A 23,360-nucleotide genomic window follows, 5' to 3' on the forward strand; every position below is an offset into this window, starting at 1 on the left:
AAATGCTCATTTCCTGTGCAGTGTGTAGTGGGGCTGAGCTCAAACACACCAAATACTCAAAACCCAGGCCTGTACACAGGAATTTCTGGGGCATGTGATTTTTTTATAATTGTGTGGACCACATTTTTTTTAAATATGATAGACTTCAAAATAGTCATTCAATGAGTGTGCGTAAGACAGGTTTGTTAGAGAAGAAACAGGGACCCATGAGCAGGTGGGGTAAACAGAACTGCTTTATTGTCCATGCACGCTTACCTCAGACATTCAACACAACGTCCGAGTGGCAACAACCTGGCACCACTTATACCCTTTTATCTATTTTAGTATGTTAATTCACATGTCTATCACTACTTTTCCTAAAACCTTATTTCGTAATGTTAATTCCCATAACATGAATATTAATAAGAAAATAATTAATACAATTATCATCAACAATAACAACAGCCATAGGCTCAACGCCTTTTGGTGTCCAATGCCTCCCTTACTATTTCCTTCCATCTTTCCCTGTCTATTGTGGCTTAGTTCCTGTAGACTAGCTGCAAACCAATCTACTGTAGCATCTACCCATTCTCTGTGGGGTCTGCCTCTCCTTTTCGGACCATCCATTATACCAAAAAATACCAGGGTCAAACTTATCGCTCCAATCCCAATCACTCGACTGGTATTGCGGACCTTGTTTATCTGGGAAATGTCTGAGCCGGGATCTTTTATCAGTTAATCGTACTGGCATCGGATTTCATTTTATGATTAGCACATCAATACACGTCTGACCAACCCTCCTCCTTTATCCAGGCTTGGGACTGGCATGAAATCCTTAGAGGCTTCATGGCGGAGTTAATACAATTATACCCACTCCTAATTACAATTTACGGAATTTCTAATTAAATCAGCACTTTGTTTTACACCACAAACTTTCTAAATCAGCAGGTTTCAGACATTACAAGAAATTTAACTGTGACGATATTTTATACAGCACCAGTGAGGATCAGCAAATGACACAACAAAGGAAGAGCAGCTGCATGCTTCTCTCTTTTTCTAGGCTGCAAAAACGAAGGGAGAGAGCATTTTACAGGGTAATGCCTACTGTGACTGACCTGCTTACCGCTGTCCCACACCCCTGTTAATTTTTACATACCCCAACTATTTTAATAAAAAATCTGAGTGGAAACAGTGATTGGTAGAATGATTTTGTTATACTAAAAATGTACAGTAATTAAGGTTTTATAGAAATCACCTTCTGGGATCAAGGCGGTCAGCATGGGTGCCATGCCCCCCGTTCCCTAAACTACCTTTGCCTGCAGTGGGTCTACCTGCTCAGCAAGGCCAGTGCAGGGTGAGTATGGGCGGGGCTTCCAGCCAGCAGGGCTGGGCCTAGACCACTCCTCACGGGTGGGGGATGCTGTTCTCCCACCAGCCCTGCCGCTCATGCCCAGCAACACAGTGCTCTCTCATCCCCGTAACAGAGTCCCCCCCACCATGCTTACCTGAAATGTGCAGGAAAAGATCCCCTTTCGTTCTACTGATCCTCTTTCATTCTACTGATTCCAATGCAGTTCCCCTGTGCACAGCCGAAGAATAACAATTGTGCCCAGCTTCAACTATTTACTCCTCATAAGTGGAGGGTAGGGAGTGCAATTCCCAGCTTCAACTAATGTTCATGGAACTAGTGTGCTTAAAAGAGAGCGTAGCATTGGTATCCACCCAGAGACACACAGGCTAGAAGCTGAACTCCTAGGCTTATACTCCGAATAGCAAGGTCTCAGATTACTGTGGCAGCTACCATGTTTGGGTCTCTGCTCCATGAGATGAAGCCCAAGTATGTCACCTCTAGTTGGGAGTCCAGCACCCCCAGCTCCAAGTGTCCACTCCCCCACAGGTCCGTTAGGAGCACGCTCTGCCTCAAGAAGCCTACTTCACTTTTACAGAGGGGAGGACTGGGGCAGAGCACAGCACAGTGACATGCCCAAGGTCACCCAGTGGCTCAGTGGCACACCTGGGAAGTCTTATGTCTCCCCTGCTCTGACAGCTGGACAGTAGGCTCCTGGGGAGAGGGGAGAAAAAGCTTCCTGGATCTGTTGGCTCTGTGCAAACATGAGGGGCCTCGCGGAGACAGGACCCAGCAGTGGCCCGGTGAGGGACGCAGGCTGCCTGGAGCTGTTGCACTAGGGGTCTGGGTGGGAGTTTGCCTGGTGCAGCAGGAGTAGCCAGCCTTGCTTTGTCTCCTCTTTGGCAATCTGTGGAGCTGGGGGGGGCTACAATCAGCAGGCTCTGGCTTTAGCCCAAGCCCATCAGGCCCCATGGGTACAGCTGCTGCGGCAGCCAGACTAAACCCTCATCTCCTGGGCCGCAGGGTCTCACGCCAGCCCTGTCCCTGATGCTCCACCCCCTTTTGTTTTTTTACGGGGGCTTGCACACTTTCCCCAGTGCCGCTGCAGCCATCGCCGGCCGTGGAGGGGGCATCACACCAACCAGGTGGCTGCTACTGTTCTACTGGACCCTCCCATGTGCTACAGCTGCCTGGGGGAAGAAGGAGCAGCCCCAGACTTCCTCCACTGTGCTCTCGCTGGAGGGGGGAAGTCTCAGACTAATTCTCCCCCGAACCAGGCTCAGTCCTGGCTGGAGCACGGGGGAGGATTGGTGGGGCCACATTCTGCCTGAGGGATGGTTGAAGGGGTGCATTCACATCACCCCATACACACAGGCCTGAAACCACACCAAAACCACCTTTCGGTAATGATCTTCTAGAGTGTAAGCAACACATTACAATATTGGCTTTTTAATTAGCCTCAAATATTAAACCAAAAGACAAATGCCCCCCTTGATCTGATCAAGTAAAATCCCCGCTTCATGTGAGGAAATTTCTCCAGCAACAAATTGATCGAGACGGTCTGCTTATTTTTTAATTGTGCTTCCCCAGCCTACAGCACTCCTGGACTGTGAACAGAGGAGCAAGATCTTGAAAGGCTGCTCCAGTAAAGTGTAGCAATATGGGTAGGCAAAGCATCTTGTCTCACTCCCTGTCAAATATGCGCAGCCCTTAGCTCAACAGTGCTCAACTGTTTTTGAATCCTACCCTTCCTTAGCATTTTGCTTTATTTGGAGGCTGTATCCTTCCCCCGTCATGGGTGAGGTGAGGGTACTGCTACATGAGGATACTGCCATCTAGCACTGCTAATGTGCCTGTATCAGGTGGCCTTTCAAAACCACAGGTATTAATACCCATAAAGATTCACGGATGTATTTCTAAATTACAGCATCAAGACCTATTGGTATAAATTGCAAGCCAGTGCAGAATGTCCCAGCACCATTCCCTCATGGATCCAGCTACTTGAAATGGCACTGAGATTTGGCCAGTTTGCTCCTGCAATGTGAATGGCATTGCAATCCTACAAAACTATTGAATTGTTTGAAAACTTCCGGCAGTCCCCAAAAAGTCCGACACCCTACTCTACTCCATCCCCTGTTTGGGGCTCTCTGCCTTACATATACAAGGACTGGTTCTTTCATAGCAAGAGTCAGGTAATTCCTATTGAATTCAGTGGGTCTAATTCTGATCTTAATTACACTGGTTTAACTCCAGAGACTTCAGTGGAGTTACTCCTGATTTTATACTGGTTAAATAAGATTTGTCTCCTGCAGAGGAACAATAGGTTCTGTGAAACTGATTTATTTCATTATTTTAGATTGTAAACAATGATTTATATTGCTGCATTAACTTTTTATGAGCTATTTCACTAGAATTTCAGATACCTCAATTTATAAGTTGTTGTCATCTGTTGGCGACTGTGTGGAAGTTCATCCTGGATGTTGTACTGAATGCTGTGGTTAATCACATCAGCTAATAAGTTTTAAAATCTGTCTTTCTATCTGCTAAGCAGGAAGAGATGTTGAGAAGTGAGCTCGTTTGAATCACAGACTTTAAATCTCCAATACCGAGGGTATGTGATCCTTGCTGCAAAGTTGTGATCACTGTGATATCAGCAGATTTAACATTTCAATCTGTTGTGTCCTAGCACAACTTGATTTTTGCAATGAAGACAAGGCCTGTGATGTGAGGAGTGGAGGGGACAGAGAGGGTGTCAGTACAACACAAAGCTCAGTATGTAATCCTCATCTCTGTGCAATGTATGGGCTAGAGTAGGGAGATAGGGGAACAGAGAAGTCCCTGTGACTATTTCCAGGAAACAGCATGTGTCACTAAACCCCATATACTTCATAGTGATATTATTTGATACAATTATAGCATATGTAAGATGTATTTTATGCAAGATATGTCATGTGAGGTGTCATTGGAAAAGTTATGATTTCCTGAATATGATTATCCTCTTTATATGCATGTATCTGAAGACTTCATTATCACAATGTGTCTCTTGGTGGCCAAAATTACAATCAAAATCTAAATTAACATAGCTGAGTGATCTATCCCATGTACCTATATTGTGTTATAAATTATTACATGAGCATGTGGCCAAGCATTGATGCTAATGTTACAGTTAAGATGGACGTTACTGTTAGTTGCTAATAACATTATTTCCTGTTATTTCTCTGTCCTTTTCAGTTGGAAATGTTTGTGCTTACCTTTTGTGTGAAGGGTTTAGAAGGGTCCCATGAAGTTCACTGACAAACCCAATAGAAAGGAGATTGGATCCATTTGCCACATCTCTGAGCTCCCCTGTGTGTCTCTTCTCAGAGATTCTTATAATGTTATTTATATTGTTTCCCCAGGAACTCCCCATTGCCTTTTTCAGGTACAACTTTCCCCTTCCCAAGGCCCTGAATTTCTACTACATTTCCTCCTATAGAAAAACTTCCTACGTTCCTTTTCCTGTCATGCCATATATCTGCCAGAATGGGCCACTAGATGGTGAGGTGACTTGTTTCTATCCAAGATCTTGAAGCCACGAGCATCACTTCACTATCACTGGAGATATTTGAGAGCAGGTTGGATGGACATCTGTCAAGGATGTTCTAAATGGTGCTTGGTCCTGCCGTGAGGGCAGGGGACTGGACTTGATGACCTCTCAAGGTCTCTGCCAGTTCAAAGATTCTATGATTCAGTGATTCTCTGTGCCACCCTGACAGAGCTCATAGTAAAGTGCTGGGCCGACCTGAAGGTTATTGGACCACAGAGAAGTGATTCAGGAAATGTAGATTAGACAATCCTCTGTCCCATCTGTGGCCAGCCTTAAGGACTTGCATCATGCCCCATATTCTGGAAAGGGGCATCTGCTTTGGGGATTCTATGGGAAGGGAGGCAACCATTTTGCTCATTCTGCTTATGTACGTTTCTAGAGGCTTTTTACAGTGGTTACCCAATTTTAGCTGATATATTGGGGTGTTTTTGTAATGTTGACAATCTCTGGTGGGGATGACTAAGCTGGCATTGACTAAGCAGGAGTTTGGATTTGATTTCCTGAGGTCTTTTCCAACCCTCATCTTGCACGACTCTACAATTCTAATGATAGTAGGAAATTGGATCCAGCCTTGTTTTAGCAAATATCCCTCAGTAGTTAAAGAAGGCCACTGAGTATATTAAGGATGACCCTGTAAATTCTGGTGCCTACACTCCTGTAGCGAGAGTGCTGTCGAGAAGGAATAAATACACTACAGAGGGTGAAATGTCTGAAATTCATGGACATTCCATGAGCTAACAGAAATAAATGGTAAATTTTAAGATTGGAGAGGGGTAACTAGTGGTGTTCCCCAAGGGTCAGTCCTAGGACCAATCCTGTTCAACTTATTCATAAATGATGTGGAGAAAGGGGTAAGCAGTGAGGTGGTAAAGTTTGCAGATGATACAAAACTGTTTAGGATAGTCAAGACAGAAGTAGACTCTGAGGGACTCCAAAAAGATCTCACCAAACTGAGTGATTGGGCAACAAAATGGCAAATGAAATTTAATGTGGATAAGTGTAAAGTAATGCACATTGGGAAAAATAACCCCAACTATACGTACAGTATGATGGGGGCTAATTTGGCTATGACAACTCAGGAAAGAGATCTTCGAGTTATCGTGGACAGTTCTCTGAAAACTTCCACGCAGTGTGCAGCGGCGGTCAAAAAGAAAAATAGAATGCTAGGAATTATTAAGAAAGGGATAGAAAATAAGTCCCAGACTATCTTACTGCCCCTGTATAAAACTATGGTACGCCCACATCTTGAATACTGTGTACAGATGTGGTCTCCTCACCTCAAAAAGATGTTTTGGCCTTGGAAAGGGTTCAGAAAAGGACAACTAAAATGATTAGGGGTTTGGAACGGGTCCCATATGAGGAGATGTTAAAGCGACTGGGACTTTTCAGTTTAGAAAAGAGGAGACTGAGGGAGTATATGATAGAGGTCTATAAAATCATGAGTGGTGTGGAGAGGGCCTATAAAGAAAAGTTATTTATTAGTTCCCCTAATAGAAGAACTAGAGTACACCAAATGAAATTAATGGGTAGCAGGTTTAAAACTAATAAAAGAAAGTTCTTCTTCACACAGCGTGTAGTTAACCTGTGGAACTCCTTGCCAGAGGAGGCTGTGAAGGCTAGGACTATAATAGAGTTTAAAGAGAAGCTAGATAATTTCATGGAGGTTAGGTCCATAAAAGGCTATTAGCCAGGGGATAAAATGGTGTCCTTGGCCTCTGTTTATCAGAGGCTGGAGAGGGATGGCAGGTGACAAATCGCTTGATCATTGTCTTTGGTCCACCCTCTCTGGGGCACATAGACAGGATACAGGGCTAGATGGACCCAGTACAGCCATTCTTATGTTCTTATGTTCAGTTTTGATTATCTGTGGGCAGAGAAAAGGGATATTACGGGCTGTGAGTTGAACGTAATCTAAACAACGAGATATTTTTTGGAAGTGAAGTATCAGGATGTTTTCCTAGTATCACTCCAATCTATTTAGTTGCTGGGGTCCCTTGTCGATGAAGCAGCACATCCATCCCCAGATTTTGGCACATCCTGCAGGAAACATACTTGATTGAGATAATCTGTGTGTGTGTGTGTGTGTGTGTGTGTGTGTGTGTGTGTGTGTGTGAAATCTAATCTATGTTTCTGTGCTGGATGTAGGGCCATTTACTCTTATCCCTCAACACTCACATACTGGGCTGCCAACCTTTGCCCTGGAGACCGTGATTTCCAAGGGTGTTTCTGCATCATTCAAGGGAGCTGTGGAAGACTTAATGTTGCCTCAGGCTTAGCTGTCTGTGCTCAAGTTGGCCACTGACTTGTTGGGGAAGCTTCTCTAAATGCTGTCCCCATCCCTGTCTCAGTTTCCTCATGGATAATGATTTTGACCCTGTACTGTATAGCACTTTGAGATCTGTGCACAGAGAGTAGTAGATAAGCACTAAGTGTGTTACTTCATGGCACACATCTGTTCTATGGGGTTCTCCTGTATACTGGGTCCCAGAGGTACAGGAACACGCTAACTCACCAGCCACCATGATAGATAGCTACTGCCTGCTGTTTTCCTTTTACATGTTTACAGGTTAATAGGCAGGAAAATGTAAATGATGGGATTCTGTCTGTGGAGGCTCTGATGGACATTCAGTGTAAAGTTTTTGGCTGTCTGTAGGAGCCTAAGTGAATGGATTTACTTCTATTGCATGTGATCTTAACTCAGATGGATTTGGGCTGTTTTCTGGGGGGTGTTTTATGTTAAATATAAATTGGCTAACAGCAAACATGCTCTTTCCCAAACATGCTTGGCTTCTCTCTCTCATTTTCTTTATGATGTCAACTTATGTGAGCAGACGGGCAAGAGAATAATGTTGTCATGTGACAGAACAGAGTAGAGATGTGAAGCTTTATTGAGCCTGCTTGGCCGTGGTCATTGGATACCTACACAAGGAGAAGATACATGGTACCAGAGAGTTCTTTCATTTAGCAGGCAAAGTCATAACAAGATCTAGTCTCTGGAAGCTGAAGCTCAGCAAATTCAAGGTAGAAATAAAGTGCAGGTTTTTAATCATGAGCATAATCAGTGATTGGAGCTTCTCACCCAGGGCTGTGGTGGATTATCTGCAAAATTAGATTATTCCTAAAAGAAATGCCATAGTGCAACCAGGAGACAGGGATTATGAGTTGGAATTTTGTGGCCTGTATTATGCAAGAGGTCTGACTAAATTGTCTTAAGGAACCCTGCTGATTTAAATACCTATGAATTTATACAAATGCTATTTTATAGTTTCCCCTTTGAGCTCATCCTGGAGACCTGGGAACTGTCCAAATTCGGTGAGTTTCCTCTGTTGAAGGATCTCATTGTTGCACCCTTTCTTATTTCAGTCTGTCCTCATCTATGCATCAGTCCACAATAGCAGGTTTATAGAGAGCAACGTGAGGTTTATCCTTCTCTGGTTTCAGCTCTCTACCTGTGCTTCCCATTGGCATAAGAAATGAGAATTACTTTATGGCTACATCTAGACTGGCCCCAAATTCCGGAAAAGGTTATGCAAAGCAGGTAAGTCAGCATAGGGAAATCCTTTCAAGTAGGAATAAGCGATCCTCCGGAATAGGGCTTTATTCCGGAGGATCGGGCCAGTCTAGATGCTTTTTTCCGGCTTTTCCCCAAGCCGGAAAAAAAGCAGCGGACATGTTTATTAAAATCCGCGGGGGATATTTAAATCGCTTATTCCTACTTGAAAGGAATTCCCTATGCTGACTTACCTGCTTTGCATCCCTTTTCCGGAATTTGGGGCCAGTCTAGACGTAGCCTATGTGAAAAAATGTTCCTTAAAATTTCAGACATTGTGATCATAGAATCATAGAATACTAGGACTGGAAGGGACCTCAAGAGGTCATCGAGTCCACTTCCCTGCCCTCATGGCAGGACCAAATACTGTCTAGACCATCCCTGATAGACATTTATCTAACCTACTCTTAAATATCTCCACAGATGGAGATTCCACAACCTCCCTGGGCAATTTATTCCAGTGTTTGACCACCTTGACAATTAGGAACTTTTTCCTAATGTCCAACCTAAAACTCCCTTGCTGCAGTTTAAGCCCGTTGCTGCTGCTTCTATCCTCAGAGGCCAAGATGAACAAGTTTTCTCCCTCATCCTTATGACCCCCTTTTAGATACCTGAAAATTACTATCATGTCCCCCCTCAATCTTCTCTTTTCTAAACTAAACAAACCCAATTCCTTCAGCCTTCTCTCATAGGTCATGTTCTCTAGACCTTTAATCATTCTCGTTGCTCTTCCCTGGACCCTCTATGATGGAATGGGTCACAACAAAGTATAATTTTATATATATTTAAAGTAATATTTCTGGTGTGAATTATTCAAGGAAAACTTCTGGAATAAGGTAGAATGATGAAAATGTTGATTAGAATAGCTATTAAGTTAAAAAGTCATTGAAAAATCCTTCAATAAGGCAGCAATTTTTTTCCCCACAGCAAACTGCTCTTGTGAGCAAAAGGATAATGTTGGGCTGAAATACTGAGTTGCTGAAATGCTGGTCAAACCTCAAGTGTAATAGTTGTAGTGAGACGGTGGCTGCTAAGGAAGCACCTGAACATTGAACTGTATGGCACAGGCAGGTTTTTGTACTGGTCTATATCACTGTGAGAGGGAAGCTTTTGTCTTGTTGACAGTAGTAATCTCCAGCATCATCAGTTTCCACCCTGCTGATGGTGAGGGTGTAATCGCTTCCTGATCTACTGCCACTGAACCGGGCTGGGACCCCAGAGTGCAGGGTAGTGGCATAATAAATAAGGAGTTTAGGAGCTTGTCCTGATTTCTGCTGGTACCAGGCTAAGAGCTCTTTGCCTGAACTGCTGTGTGTGAGGCTGGAACTGGCTTTGCAGTTGATGGTGACTGTATCTCCAGGAGACACTGCCAGGGATTCTGGAGTCTGAGTCAGCACAATCTGCCCACTGGAGTCTGGAGATAGAGACAGAATACAAATGAATAAATGTTTAATACACAGTAGGTCCAAGCAAATAAGCTTTTCTTCATTGTCTCCTGTGCACATTACCTATTTCGGAGAACTCTTAAGTTGGCTGAGAGGCTAATGTTAAATTTGAGGCAACCATGCCACTGTAATGCTCTTCAGTCACTAATTTAAGGCACACTGCAGTCAATGGAAAGATTCCTGTGCACTTGAATGGGCTTTGCATCACACCCAAATAACTTAAAATGGTCTTGCCTTCTTATCGGAGCTTAAAACAAAAGAAAGATGCTGAAGGGTAATGGAGCCCTCTTAGGGATCATTAGAATTTCTAGACAGAGTCCCTACATCTTTTCATTCCTCTTTAAGGAAGGATCTTGCTTATGACAAGGCCGGTTCCCTCTTGGTTTGGTTCTTACCCTGGATCCAGAGCGCTATCAGCCAGACGAGGTGAGCCTGTGAGATCATCTTGATGCGTCCGACTGACCAGATGCTGATCAATGTTGTGGAGCAAGCCACACGGAACTTTTAAAACTGCCCAGAGCAGCAGGGGATGTAACTTGGATGTGTAATATGCAAATGTGGGTTAAATATGAAAATGTCCATCTGATCCAAAGCAATGAGAAAAGGGGAAGGGATGAGTATTAGGGTAATGACAACCTCAGCTCCTCAGGGCCTGTGTGTTTCTCCTTCATTTTGTGTGTTGAAATGGGAAGTTATCGTTGTTGTAGTTAGTCTGAGAGCAACCAGAAACCTTAATCAGGATCAGGGCCCCGTTGTGGTGGATGGTGTTTGCCAGCTGTCTCCAACCTTTTTTACACCCAAGACAATTTTTTAAAAGTTAGGGCAGGCCAAGATCTGTGGGAAGAGGTGAGAGGTGCAAGCTCTGGGAAGGAATTTGGGTGCAGGAGGAGGTGGAGAAGGGGATGCTGGCTTAGGGAGGGGCTCTAGGCTGGAGAGTGTTGGGGTTAGGTGGAGGATTTGGGTGCTGAGCCATCTGCAGGCTTGTGGAAGTGAGGGTGCAGGAGTTTGGGTTGGGGTGTATGAAGGGCTCAGGGCAGGAAGGTTTGTAGTGTGTGGATGGTACAGGAGTGTTGTAGCAGAAGACTGGGGATGTGGGGGTGCAGGAGTTTGGGGATGTGAGGGGCTCAGGGCAAGGGTTCAGGTGTATGACGGGCTCAGGGTTGTGGTCTGAGGCGGGTGCAGGAGTGTTATGATGCTGCAGCCAGATGGGGGACTTGGCTCAAATTGGAAGCTTATTGGCCAGGCTTCATTTTTAAATAAAGTATCATGTCTAACACAAAGTGTTTCAGCATTGTCTTTATTTATGGGAGGGGCGGGGAATCTGCTCTGGGTCATGGGCCACTGACCCTCAGAAAAATCAGATGAGGACCACACAAGTTAGATGCAAAAAAAAAAAAAAAAACCCCTCAAAACCCCCCTTCTCCCAAGCCTCACTGATGTGGCCCCAACTGAGACACCTCACTCCCCTGGCACTCCAGCCCCATGGCCTCAGGCCAGATTAACTCTTCTGGGGTTCCAGGGTTAGTGGATTTTGTGAGCCCCTCTGCACTCTGAGTTGGGGCCAAAAATGAGGGATCCAGTGTGTGAGACAGGGCTGCCTGACAGTGCGTGGGATAAGGATAGGGGTGCAGAATCTGAGTGGGAAGTAGGGTACAGGAGCAAGCTGTGGGTAGGTGTCTCTCCAGGAGGGAGGGTGCAGAAACAGGGTGCTGGCTGGTGTCTGGGCAGGGTGCTGGACGGTGTCTGGCAAGGGGGCAGTGTGCTGGTGGGGGTCTGGCTAAGGGACAGGTTGCTGGTGGGGGTCTAGCCAGGGAAGAGGGGGCAGGAGTAAGTCATCTGATACCTGGGGGTCTCTGTGGATGAGGATCTCTAGGACAGGATCTTCAGGCAGCACTGGAAGGAGGACATTTGCGGCTCCTTTCAGAAATCCAGCCACTCCGGATCTGCCCCTCACCCCACATCCCCCAAAGCATGGGGTAAGAAAGGAAAGACAAGAAAGCACATGCGCTGTTGGGGGTGGGGGAGAAGAGCAGCACACATGCTTCTTGAGAAGCCGGATCCAGTGCAGAGCCATGGGACTTCCCCCACACACTACAGGAACCTGGAGCTAGCTCTATTTTTATGGGAGTCTGTAGCACCAGTGCGGGTTCCTCATTGGTACTGAGGGGGGGATAAGTAGGAGCTGGGAACACTACCTCACGATCGATTGACAGTGCACCTGTGATCGACCAATCAATCACGACGAACTGATTGGTGACCACAGACGTATACAAACCCACAGTCCTTCCTATCTCTAGGATCAGTGCTCCACAATGGGAGATGTAGGAATTCATGGTTCCGGATGCTTGCATTCTGTTGAAATGGCATTTGAGAAGGTTGAATGGAAATAAGTGGTCACAGTGCAACATTGTTACCTGGATGCCAGTTTAAATTTAATGAACTTGGTTTTTGTATTATACTAGAAATGTCTCAGTGCATGCTATAAATGGTGTGAATCTCCCTTGTTAGGGGGACTGGGTAATGGGCCACCATCATCTGGCCTCATACCTCCTGCTACTCACCATCTTAGAGACTTGTAACTGTGAATCTTCTGATTGTTTTGATGTTGGTATGAACTTAGGTGAATTTCTAACACGGGTGTCCTAATGTTAGACTCCAAGGGCCATATTTAGACATTGAAAATAATTGGCCTGATTTTCAAAGCACTTAACATCCAGCAGCAAGGAAGGAAAAACTAGTAAACTGATGCCATCTGGTGGTGCGTATGTAGAAAATCAACTTTATGTTCAAAGATATTAGAGGGAGAGCTGATTGAAGTGTTACACAAAATAGTTCAACGTTTTTTCAACTATACACTGTCAGTTCATTGATCCCCTACCGAATATTTTCCACCACTATTTTATCCTTCTTCTGGAGACACTTTCCAAAGGATGGAGGAATGTGTGTTTGGGAGAATGGAGGCGTGAAAAAATGAAATGGAGTTTTTCCGAAGAATTGTTTTGAATTTTTGTCCGCATGGAAATGACTAAGTTGATAGAACTTCAACTTACATGAAAAGGAAATTCCTATTAAATATTTCACAAAATATGCTTGCCTGTTTTTGTCCCCCTCTGTTTAGATTATGTTCAAGCTACTCTTGCAAACCAGATGACAAAGTTACAGAAGCAGCTCATCTGTCTGAGCTATGTTTTTAATTTTTGAGTTTCTAGCTCTGCCAACCTTAATGCTCAGAACTGACTGTGAGAGCGAAATCCATTGCAGACCACCTATAATGGATTAAGACATGCAGAGACTTTAAACAATCTGAAGTTTAACACACCCTATGACATCACAAAAAAAAGTGTATTATTTTAACAGAAAGGATAATGAAAATAGAAATAATAAAGGTTTATAGTTGCATATATACCAGTTCATAGGTGAGGATGCAACTGAAAACTAGTAATTTTTTGTATTCTCAGTGCTATCATAATCTGTGGCTCTAAACTGTAGTTTAGCTTGTGCATAAATCCAGCACTGGGATGTGTACAGCCCCATAAATCCATGGATATCTGCATCCATGGTGTGGCTCACCTCTTTACCATCTTTGGGGATTGTAGATTGGATACAGATCAAAACATTTTTATATGTATAGGGCTGTTGGTGTAGCTGTGGATGCGGATGGGTATGAAAGGTGGAGTGTGGTTTGTGGGGCAGTTACAAGTGAATTATTGTGGACACAGATCGGATGTGGTCCAAGTTTTTGGTTCACCACAGTGCATTGCTGGTGTGTGATGGGACCCAGGTTGTGGTGCAGAAGCATAACAGGTCAGGAATTTAGGAGCTTGTGCAGGTTTCATTTGGGACCAGGTTTATTCCTTCTGCTGCTGCGGGTAAGACTTGAACTGGCTTTGGAGACGACAGTGACTGTCTCCAGAAGACACTTCCAGGGATTCTGGCATCTAAGTTGGCACAATCTGCCCAGTGAAGTCTGCAGTAAGAAACAGAATATTAATTAGTATGTACATGTATAGGCTCTTTGTCTTTAGTTCATACACATAGCATAAATAAATAATATCATGTATATAAATACTATAGTCAATACTATATGTAATCAAAACAACATAGATAAGTATTCCAGTGAATATTTAGCATCTTTGAGAATGACGCTAACATTGTTTGAGCGGGGTTTTTTCATTCCCAGTTTTCAATTTTTTTTAATTTTTCTCAGATCTCTTTTCCCTTTTAGTTGCAGTCAGGTGCAATTGTTTCAGAAGTTGCTGTCATGAAGAGTAGAATGATTATGCAGTGGTATACAATATTTCCAGCTCTCTTAAATTTTGTCCTAGACCTTTGTGGCTTAAATGATCCAGACCCCCTTCCTTTCATCCTTACCTGGGACCCAGAGCAGTAACAGCCAGATGAGTCTGATTGCACTGGTGCTGATCAAAAAACGCTACCAGTGACATGGAACATTTCTAAGGGCACAGAGCTGCAGGGCAGTGTCGCTTGGGTGTGAAATATACAAATTGTGGTTCAGTGATGTAAATTCCCAGCTGACCGAAAAGCCCGCAGAAAAAGAGAAGTCATCACCTCATGGACACTGTAGTAATGCCCCGGGAGGGAGGGGAAAGGGGAAGTCTGTGGGGCCTCTAACCTTTGACCTCCTATTTTTGCTATTGAAATCCGTAAGGTAGATGTAGTGGACAGAAATAGGCAAGTTTCCCATTATATAGTTAATGAGTCCTGTGGCAGTGCTACCCAGGTTCTGTGCAATATTGCATGAATAGACCTTAAGATTTGTTCCTGGAGATTCCTAATTCTGTATTTCAACTCCTAAAATATTTATTCGGCCTCAGTTACAAAAGCAGTGAACTTCCAGCATGGTAGTTAGAATGGTAGTTGAGCTCTCCTGATAATATTCCTTCCGGCTGCCTTGCTGTGGCTCCAGGACCATACAGAGCCTGTCATCTGATGAAGTCGGTTTTACCCATGAAAGCTCATGACCAAATACATTTGTTCATCTTTAAGGGGTCACAAGACTACTCATTGTTTTTACTGTTTTTGTAGTTGCTAAAATTGTGTGACAATGGAACTTCACGGTTAGCAAAAAGAAATGCTGATCACAGAATCCTTCATGTACATTGCAGGATTTCTTTGTCTTCAGTTTACTTTATTTTGATGCAAGAGCATCAACTGAAGATGAATGAACTTGATTTTTATTGCTCTTTGACATGACATTCTTTTAAGGCATTATGAATGGATGAATTTTGCTAGTATATGAGGGGAGACATGCAAAGTCTCCGGATTCACAATTTTCTTGGAAAATGTCACCCATTTTTATGTAGTTGTGAGCAGGTTTTGGGATTTCTAAACATTTGAGTTACTTTTAAACACAGCATTTTTCTTTCCTGGGGTTTCCCTTCTCTGTGTCGGCTTTAAAAAAGGGTATTGGTAAAATTTAAAGCAGCCTATTTTGAAAGGTGCTGCATCTCAGATATTTCTGGATCAAATGATTAATGATCTCTAGAAAGGAAAAATATGACTAAGAATAACTTTATACTGCATTCAAATTGTTAATCACCTTCTCAGGTTCCAGACCCAGGAAATGGGGCCACTGGAGATGAAAAATTAGTCAAGGAAAGAAAAAAAAACATGTCTATATAAACTAGTACCATGATTTAGTTCTATCATATTCTGGAGATTGCTGAGACACTAAAAAGACTGTAAAGGCCAGTTGATTTTCCAGGGTGTAGTCAGGAGGAGGGCACCAAGTAATCTGGGGTAGGATTAGCTCTGTAGTATTGGATGTTGTAGTGTTTGTTATATTCGGTTGCTGAAAGTCAGTTGGGGATGGCCTGGCCCTTTGAGTAGCAAACAGGTCTGAGGAGCAGCCCCATGATGCTGTTAGCAGAATCCCTCCAGCAGAGCTTGTCAGTGGCCCTGTCCTCTCTGCAGGGATCTGGATGCTGACGGTGCAGTCGGGTGGGGCTCAATGGAAGAAGATCTTTGCAAAGCTGCCAGCACTTCCATTGGTTAGCACCAGCTGGAGTAAAAGCAGATGGATCCTCAACTCCCCACCACTGTCCCCAGCCCTGAAAACATGTCAAATGCCCACAACAAAGGAGGAAATATTCTGTTGAGCTTCTTTCTATACTAGCTCACTTGTGAACCTGACAACTGCCCAGTTTCCCCCTCAGGGCCCCAGGTAGTTGTGATCTTCCCTCCAGCAAAGGAAGGCAAGGTGCAGCCAAGAGCTCTTGTCTGTTCTTCCAAGCCTGTCCATGGTAATGCTATTTGCTAATAAAGCCCTAAGAAAACTCTCTTTGGTTTAATCCTGAATTGGCCAGACGGGTTTTACAAGATGACACGAAAAGAACTTTTTTGGGGATCCAAGGAATAAGATTGTACGGGGAAAAGTGCCCCCCAATTCAGCCAGTACAATAAACATTTCTTAGTGAAAATTTTTTAGCAGTAATCTTGTCTGGCTGGACAATACTCTGCAGTGTGTTAATGTTAGGGAAAGAATCACCAAGTGGCACAGTTATGCACATTCTTTCAAGTTGTTTTTCTGAATGTGTGAGCAAATGCGTAGCTTTGGGAAGACATGCTGTGGTGTTGCTGGTTTGGGTTATGCAGGGTTGTGAGGAAAGGGAGCTGTGAGAGAAGCGGGAGAGTTTCTCTGCTGGGGTTTCTGATTAGAGTGAATTCTTTAAGCAGCTTTGCCATCTATGGAGAATGGTGTTGGGATAGATTCCTGAGAGAAGGGTTTCTCAGGCTTGTGATCACCTCTGCTCCCAGGTCCGGGGTAGATGTGCAAATAAATAAAGAATGGCTTAGGATACTCAGACTCCATATCGCTCACTGATTTCCCCTTCCATGAGAAGCTGACCTGCAAGACCAGAATATTTACTGCTGCTTGGCACTGGGTCAAAAGTGGTGCTAGAAATTTGGACACTGGTGTTGGGAAAGAGCCAACAATATCATAGATGGTTCAGCGCTCAGCGAGGGGTGCAGAAGGAGTCTGTGGTGCTGGAAGGTTTTTCACAGTTGTGTCTGAAAGTAGCTAGGAAACAGCTGTTACCCTGAAAGTAACAGAGTGGAGAGGTTTTTGTACGGGTCTGTATCACTGTGAGAGGGTAGCTGATATACTGCTGACAGTAATAATCTCCAGCATCTTCAGCTTCTACCCTGTTGATTGTGAGAGTGAAATCTGTGCCAGACCCACTGCCACTGAACCGGGCTGGGACCCCGGATTGCAGGGAACTTCCAGCATAGATAAGGAGCTTTGGCGCTTGCCCTGATTTCTGTTGGTACCAGGCTAGGTAGTGATAGCTACCACTGGTGAGGGTGGAACTGGCTTTGCAGCGGATAGTGACTGTGTCTCCAGGAGACACTGCCAGGGATTCTGGAGTCTGAGTCAGCACGATCTGCCCACTGGAGTCTGAAAGAAAGAAGAGCATATAAATTACAGTGTGCATGTCATGTCTCTCTTTCTCTCTCTCTCATATATAATTTATGCCAATGTTACAGTTAATGAAAATGAACCAAGTTTGATATGGTAAACTTTGTCAGATGCCTCTTTACGTACTTATGGCAGGTCATCTCTGACACTGATACTAACATTAAGTTTGAGGTGTCTGTTTGATTCCAAGCTGTCCTCCATTGCTACTCTCTCCCTCACAGTTCCGCTTCTCAAAAGTTAATATCGCTAATTAATGTGTTGGGATTCACACAGAACAGTCCTAGAGCCATTAATATTTTCTGTGGCTCATGGTGGCGTAAGTTATCCCACGCCCCCTTCTTTTGATTCTTACCCGGGACCCAGAGCACTAACAGCCAGAGGAGCTGAGCGTGTGAGACCATCTTGCTACGTCTGCCTGGCCTGATGCAGATCAGCAACCTGTCACCAGTGACATGGGGCATTTATGCTGGCCCAGAACTGCAGGGCACTGTCACCTGGGTGTGAAATATGCAAATTTAGTGCAGAGAAAAAATCCCAGCTGAGCTAAACACATGCAGAAAAAGGGAAACAAGAGACAGAGGGTGACATAGGCAAGTTGGACTTGTTTGGCAGTTGGGAGGTATCCTCAAGCTTCAGCCAAATGGTAGATCCATTAATAGTGAGTGTGGGACCCAGAGATCCCTTCTCTTTTTCTTAATATTTCTCTGTAGCTAATTTACATTTAATAAGTTCACAATCATAGTTGTACATTTTTATCCTCTCTAATCTGGCAGGATTTTAGTTAGCGATTTGTTCGATTATTGTGGGTGTGGCCAAGTTTCCTGCAGCCCCCTAAAATTTGTTTTACATCCAGCAAGCTTGGCTCACATGTTCTGCTCTGTTATTTAGCTCTATTTTATTCTGAAATGTCTTCTAAGAGCCCAGCAAGCAGTACAAGTGCTGGTAATATTGCTAAGCGTAAGCATGTTCTTATGCTTTATCTACTTATTTCCATGAGCTAATTCAGTAAGGCTACGTCTAGACTGCTGGATTTTTCAGTTGTTACATTAGAGAGCCCTTTAAATAGTTTGTGAGCCCTGTAGCATTGCTCTCTATTTTCTAGATAAAATAAATTAATTTTCTTTCCTGGAGATGCAATGCTAGACTCCTAAGTCCATATTTTATCCCTTGAAATATTTGTCCTCATTTTCCAAATTATAATATGCCTACCAGCTCTCCCAGGAAATGTCATTGAGGCTAGGTCTACACCGCCGCTTTTTCTGGGAAAGAGCTACGCAAAATGCACTCCGTATTTTGTGTAGCTTTTTCTGATTTTTTTTGGAATGTGGGTCAGGATTTCCACATGGAGATTAGCGTTCAATTAAAAATGTCAAATCCTAGCATTTTACATTTTCCAAATTCGTTTATAAAACTATAGAACATGTGCTGAAATAATCAGGGAGTTTTTCAGAACATGTTTTGCATTTTAAATCTATTTATTTATTAAACAAAGGAGTTATTGTCTATGGTTAGTGACTCGATCATTTCTGCCACCAGTGTCCTTAACCATTTTAGCACCAGCAGCTCTCATTAACTTTCAGTGAACTTGCCATTGAAGTGAGCGAGTGGGAAGAACTGAAATGAAGACAATATTTTTGTCCATTCTGCTTTTGTGTTTGCTCCAATGGGCAGGGGGCCTGTCGTACCATGTGAAAATATGGAAAATGCTCCAGTGAACACACCTGCTCTGTGTAACCGTACATCTCATGCAGCCTGGTGCATGGCTGTATACAGCCCATGATTTGTGCATACTGCCCTTGCATAAGATTTGGCTGCTATCTGGGTATCCAAGCTGTGTGTGAAGGTTAATTCTCTGTGGATTCTAATTCTCCCCAGGGGGATGCCAGCACGTGCCATCAATCAAGTCACAAGCTTCAGAGGGGTAGCCGAGTTACTCTATAACCGGAAAAACTTAAGAAACAACGAATGGTCTAGCAGCACCTTAAAGACAAAACATGTAGATGGAATCATGAGCTTGTGTGTATACAACCCACTTCAAGTCACACTTAAGCTTCTCAGATACTTTAGTGCCCAGATCCCATGTGAATCTTTAGCACCTTGACTCTGAAGAGACCAGCTGGGTGGATCTCAAACCCTAGGGAAGCAGCCAGCACCTCCAGGGCTCAGCACTGGTTTGTGTGAACCAAACAAATCCACAAGGCCCCAATTCCTGATTCCCCCACGGACCCCCATGTTCTTGTACCTTCTTCCCTTTAGCAAATCTGGGCTGCATGCTGCTGCTAACACAGCTGGCCAGTGTCCTGCCGTGTGTCTGGTAAATCATTGAGCTGGGGAGCACCGTGAGTCATTCCTTTGATGCCAATTCAGCCTTTCCAATCCCTGGCAGCCCCAGAGAGCTCTAAGGTTCCCTGCTTCCCCCCATGTGTCAGCAGTGCCAATATAGCCCTGGGCTGTCCATGTCTGTCTGAACTCTGACATGCTCACTGTGTGACTATAGGGCCGTAAGTGAGCGTTGCTGTGAGTTGTAGTGAGAAGGGGATTGTTGAGGAAGCAGCTGTCACGCTGAATAGAACAGCAGAGAGACCCAGAACACTAACAGCCAGATGAGCTGAGCCTGTGACATCATCTTGCTCCGTGTGGCTGGTCTGATGCTGATCAGCAGTGACATGCAGCATTTATAAGGGCACAGAGCTGCAGGGCAGTGTCACTTGGGTGTGAAATATACAAATTGTGGTTCAGGGATGAAATAGGCAAGTGCAACCTGCTGGGCCCTCGTCCTCCATTCTCGATACACTAGTATTTCTGTTGATGGAGATGGTGGTCCCCAGATGTTTCCATCTGTCTCAGAACTTAATTTTGAGGGGTGCCAAACAAGCCCATATAATGGGTATGTCCACAGTACCAAGAAAAACGTAAAAAACAAATAGTCTAGCAGCACCTTAAAAACTAACAAAACATATAGATGGTATCATGAGATTTTGTGGGCATAACCCACTTCTTCAGATGGCTGGAGTGTTGGAAATCCATATCCAAAAATAAGTAAGGGAGGAGGGGAGAGGAAAAAATGGAGGTGGGGGAGAAACATACGACCAACATTTGTCACCCAAAATTGCCTTGTACACACTGCAATACGACTTTTGTTGGGAAAAATTCCCAGTTTTGGTGACATCCATTCCTGCAAGATGCTTTACCCCTCCCCTTTTTGTGGGCAAAGATTCAGTGAAGACTCTGCTGTTTGTTTTGTGGACAGAATTGGCTTCTGCTAGTATCCCACAATGCCTGACCTGAACGCTCTGCTCAGTGTTTTGATCTCTGCTGCCCTGAAGGCATGTGCCCCTCCCCTTTCAAAGCTTCCAGAACTAACTGACAGCTAAGTGAGCTGCCCTGCTCGGGAACAAAAAGCAGTAGGAACACAGCAGCATGTTGTGGCTGCAGGAGGGTCAGTCTGTTGTGCTGGTTTGACATTCCTCAGCACAGAGAACTCACAGAGTTATTCATGATGCTGCTCCTAGCAGCTGTGGAGGCTGTGGGAGAGTTCAGAGGGATTCCCAAACTGACATCAGTTCTGCCTTCCCATAACATTGCACTGTGGGATATGTGTACACAGGGTTTTATTGATTTTTTTTGAGGTGTCCATATTAGTTTGTTGAGAGAACTTGATTCTGTAGATATACCCTCAGGTACTGTCTGTTTCTCTCCCTTTGTGATGAAATGGCATTTCATAGGCTGGAATGGAAGTAAATATTCTCAGCTCCTAAGAGCTGCTTCACAGCTTGGTTACATTTAATGGCCTCAGAATCATGGTTGTCTAGGAATCACCTCACAAAGATAAATGCAATGATGTTGATTGGAGGTCTGCACAAGGAGAGGGACAACCGCTCTCTTCCTAACTACTCCCCACAGATTCTAGAGTAAAGCACAGGGCAACTCTCAGGCCTTTAACTCTTGATCTCCTGTTTCTGCCATTTAAATCTCTAAGGTAGGTGTAGTTGACAGAAATAAGCTACTCTCTTATTAGCTTGTGAGCCCTGTGGCCGTGCTACCCAGGTTCTGTATAAGATTGCACAAAAAGACCTTACATTTTGTTCCTGAAGATTTAAAGTTGGACTCCTAATTCTGCATTTCAGCACCTAAATTATTTATTTGGCCTCATTTACAAAAGTATGGAACTTCTATCCTGTCTCTCTGGAGTGGTAGCTGAATGTGGCCATCTGGTGTAAACTGGGTGCAAGTGCAGCTTCTTCTTTAAAGATGTTACCTGTGCAAAGCAGCCCTCCTGATGATTTTCCTTCCCGGTGCCTTGCTGTGGCTCGAGGGCCATACAGAGCCCCAGACCTTTGCAGCTCCAACATGAGAGTCTAAAAGACTGCACCCGCAGCAAATGGTTCTGCAGCTGCTACCAGCATTTGGGATTCCTTGTACGGATAGGTAATTTTAAAGTATGCGAAGGTTTCTGTGACAGAAAGTGACTCAAAATGTCTCCGGCCATGATACAAAGAAGCTCTCCCTGGCAACGCCACCTGTAGTTGGGTTGGGATACCTTGCCATTAACAATAAAAATAATAAGCAGAACCAACCTATGTTCACCAGGAGCATTTCTTGCTGTTTTTTGCAGAGCTCATCAACTCCTGATCTCATTATACAGAACTGAAGTAATCAGGGATGTTGCTCGTAGTAAGGATCTGTTGGCAACAGAAGATTTGTGCTGCTGTCCACGGTTGCGTGAATAGAAGAGAAGGTGAAATCAGGCTACTAGCTGAAAACTGAGGTCAGCACCTTTCCTCTCCTATTTCCTATTTGAGATTATCTGAAATGTGAACTAGAATCTGTAGGTTATTGGAATGTAGAAACAAACATGTCTGCAGTGATTCAAGAAAATCTGTATCTCTGTCCCATTTGGGAACAGAAATAAGAACATGCACCACATTGTGTGGAAAGGGGTCTCACTGCTTTGACGCTTGTATGGGAGGGAGGCAGCCAGTCAGCTGGATCTGCTTCCATGAGTAATTTCTAGAGGATTTCTTCAGCAATTGTCATTTCTCAGGTTATCTGTTGAACTTGTGTTGCAATGTTCGTGGGAAATTAGATCCACTCTGTAATCCTTGGTCAACACTATGAAGTTATTTTGGAAATAACTCCCCCTATTTCGAAATATCAAGAAGAGTGTCCACACTACCAAGCCTGTTATTTCAAAATAATGGTCTAGTTATTTCAAAATAACAATGCCCTCTTCCTATGAGGAATAATGCTTATTTTGAAATAATAATTTCAAAATAGTGGTAGTGTGGACACTCCACAGCTTCTATTTCAAAATAACTACTCTCCAGAGTCATTCATAGTAATTATTCCCCAGTCGTTCCTGGGGCTCTAAGTTGAGGTAGCATATCCACATCAAGGGAGCCTGCCTTGGTTTAATTTTGAGCCCTCTCTCTAGTGTGGACATGCTATTTTGAAATAGTTATTTTGGGAGTTATTTCGAAATGAGTTTGAAGTAATTTCCTAGGTAGACATACCCTATGAGTGAATATTCTTCAGTATTTTAAAGGATGCTGCTAAATATGTATTAATATAGCGCGCTATAAATTTTGGCTGTGTGCTGCTACTTTGATGAGGGTTGTAGAGAAATGACCAGAAAGAGAGGACAGTGGGATGGGGTGCCTGACTTTGACAGACATTCCACGACTCGGAGACAGCAGCAGCTGGTGTGACACTTTGACTCACTGCAGAAAAACAGCTGTTACAAGGAGGAACGGAGACTGAAGGCAGCAAGGAGGTTTTTGTACTGGTCTGTATCACTGTGAGAGGTGAGCTTTTGTGCTGATGACAGTAGTAATCTCCAGCATCATCAGTTTCCACCCTGCTGATGGTGAGGGTGTAATCACTTCCTGATCTACTGCCACTGAACCGGGCTGGGACCCCAGAGTGCAGGGTAGTGGCATAATAAATAAGGAGTTTAGGAGCTTGTCCTGATTTCTGCTGGTACCAGGCTAAGAGCTCTTTGCCTGAACTGC

At 44.0% G+C, this 23,360-nt stretch overlaps 1 long non-coding RNA gene and 1 gene segment (V, D, J or C); one reads left to right on the top strand and one right to left on the bottom strand.

Annotated features, from left to right (window-relative positions):
- LOC102457694 (Ig kappa chain V region Mem5-like) overlaps positions 1-23,360 on the bottom strand; it is a 255,818-nt gene that overhangs the window by 181,678 nt on the left and 50,780 nt on the right.
- The window catches only part of LOC142829702 (uncharacterized), a 415,915-nt gene that overhangs the window by 170,804 nt on the left and 221,751 nt on the right, over positions 1-23,360 (top strand). For both annotated transcript variants that reach the window (XR_012904444.1, XR_012904445.1), the window contains exon 3: positions 21,965-22,117. This is a non-coding gene — a long non-coding RNA (uncharacterized LOC142829702). The remainder of the gene's footprint in view (positions 1-21,964; positions 22,118-23,360) is intronic.

This window comes from Pelodiscus sinensis, chromosome 5, assembly GCF_049634645.1.
Source record: "Pelodiscus sinensis isolate JC-2024 chromosome 5, ASM4963464v1, whole genome shotgun sequence".
Lineage (NCBI taxonomy): Eukaryota > Metazoa > Chordata > Testudines > Trionychidae > Pelodiscus > Pelodiscus sinensis.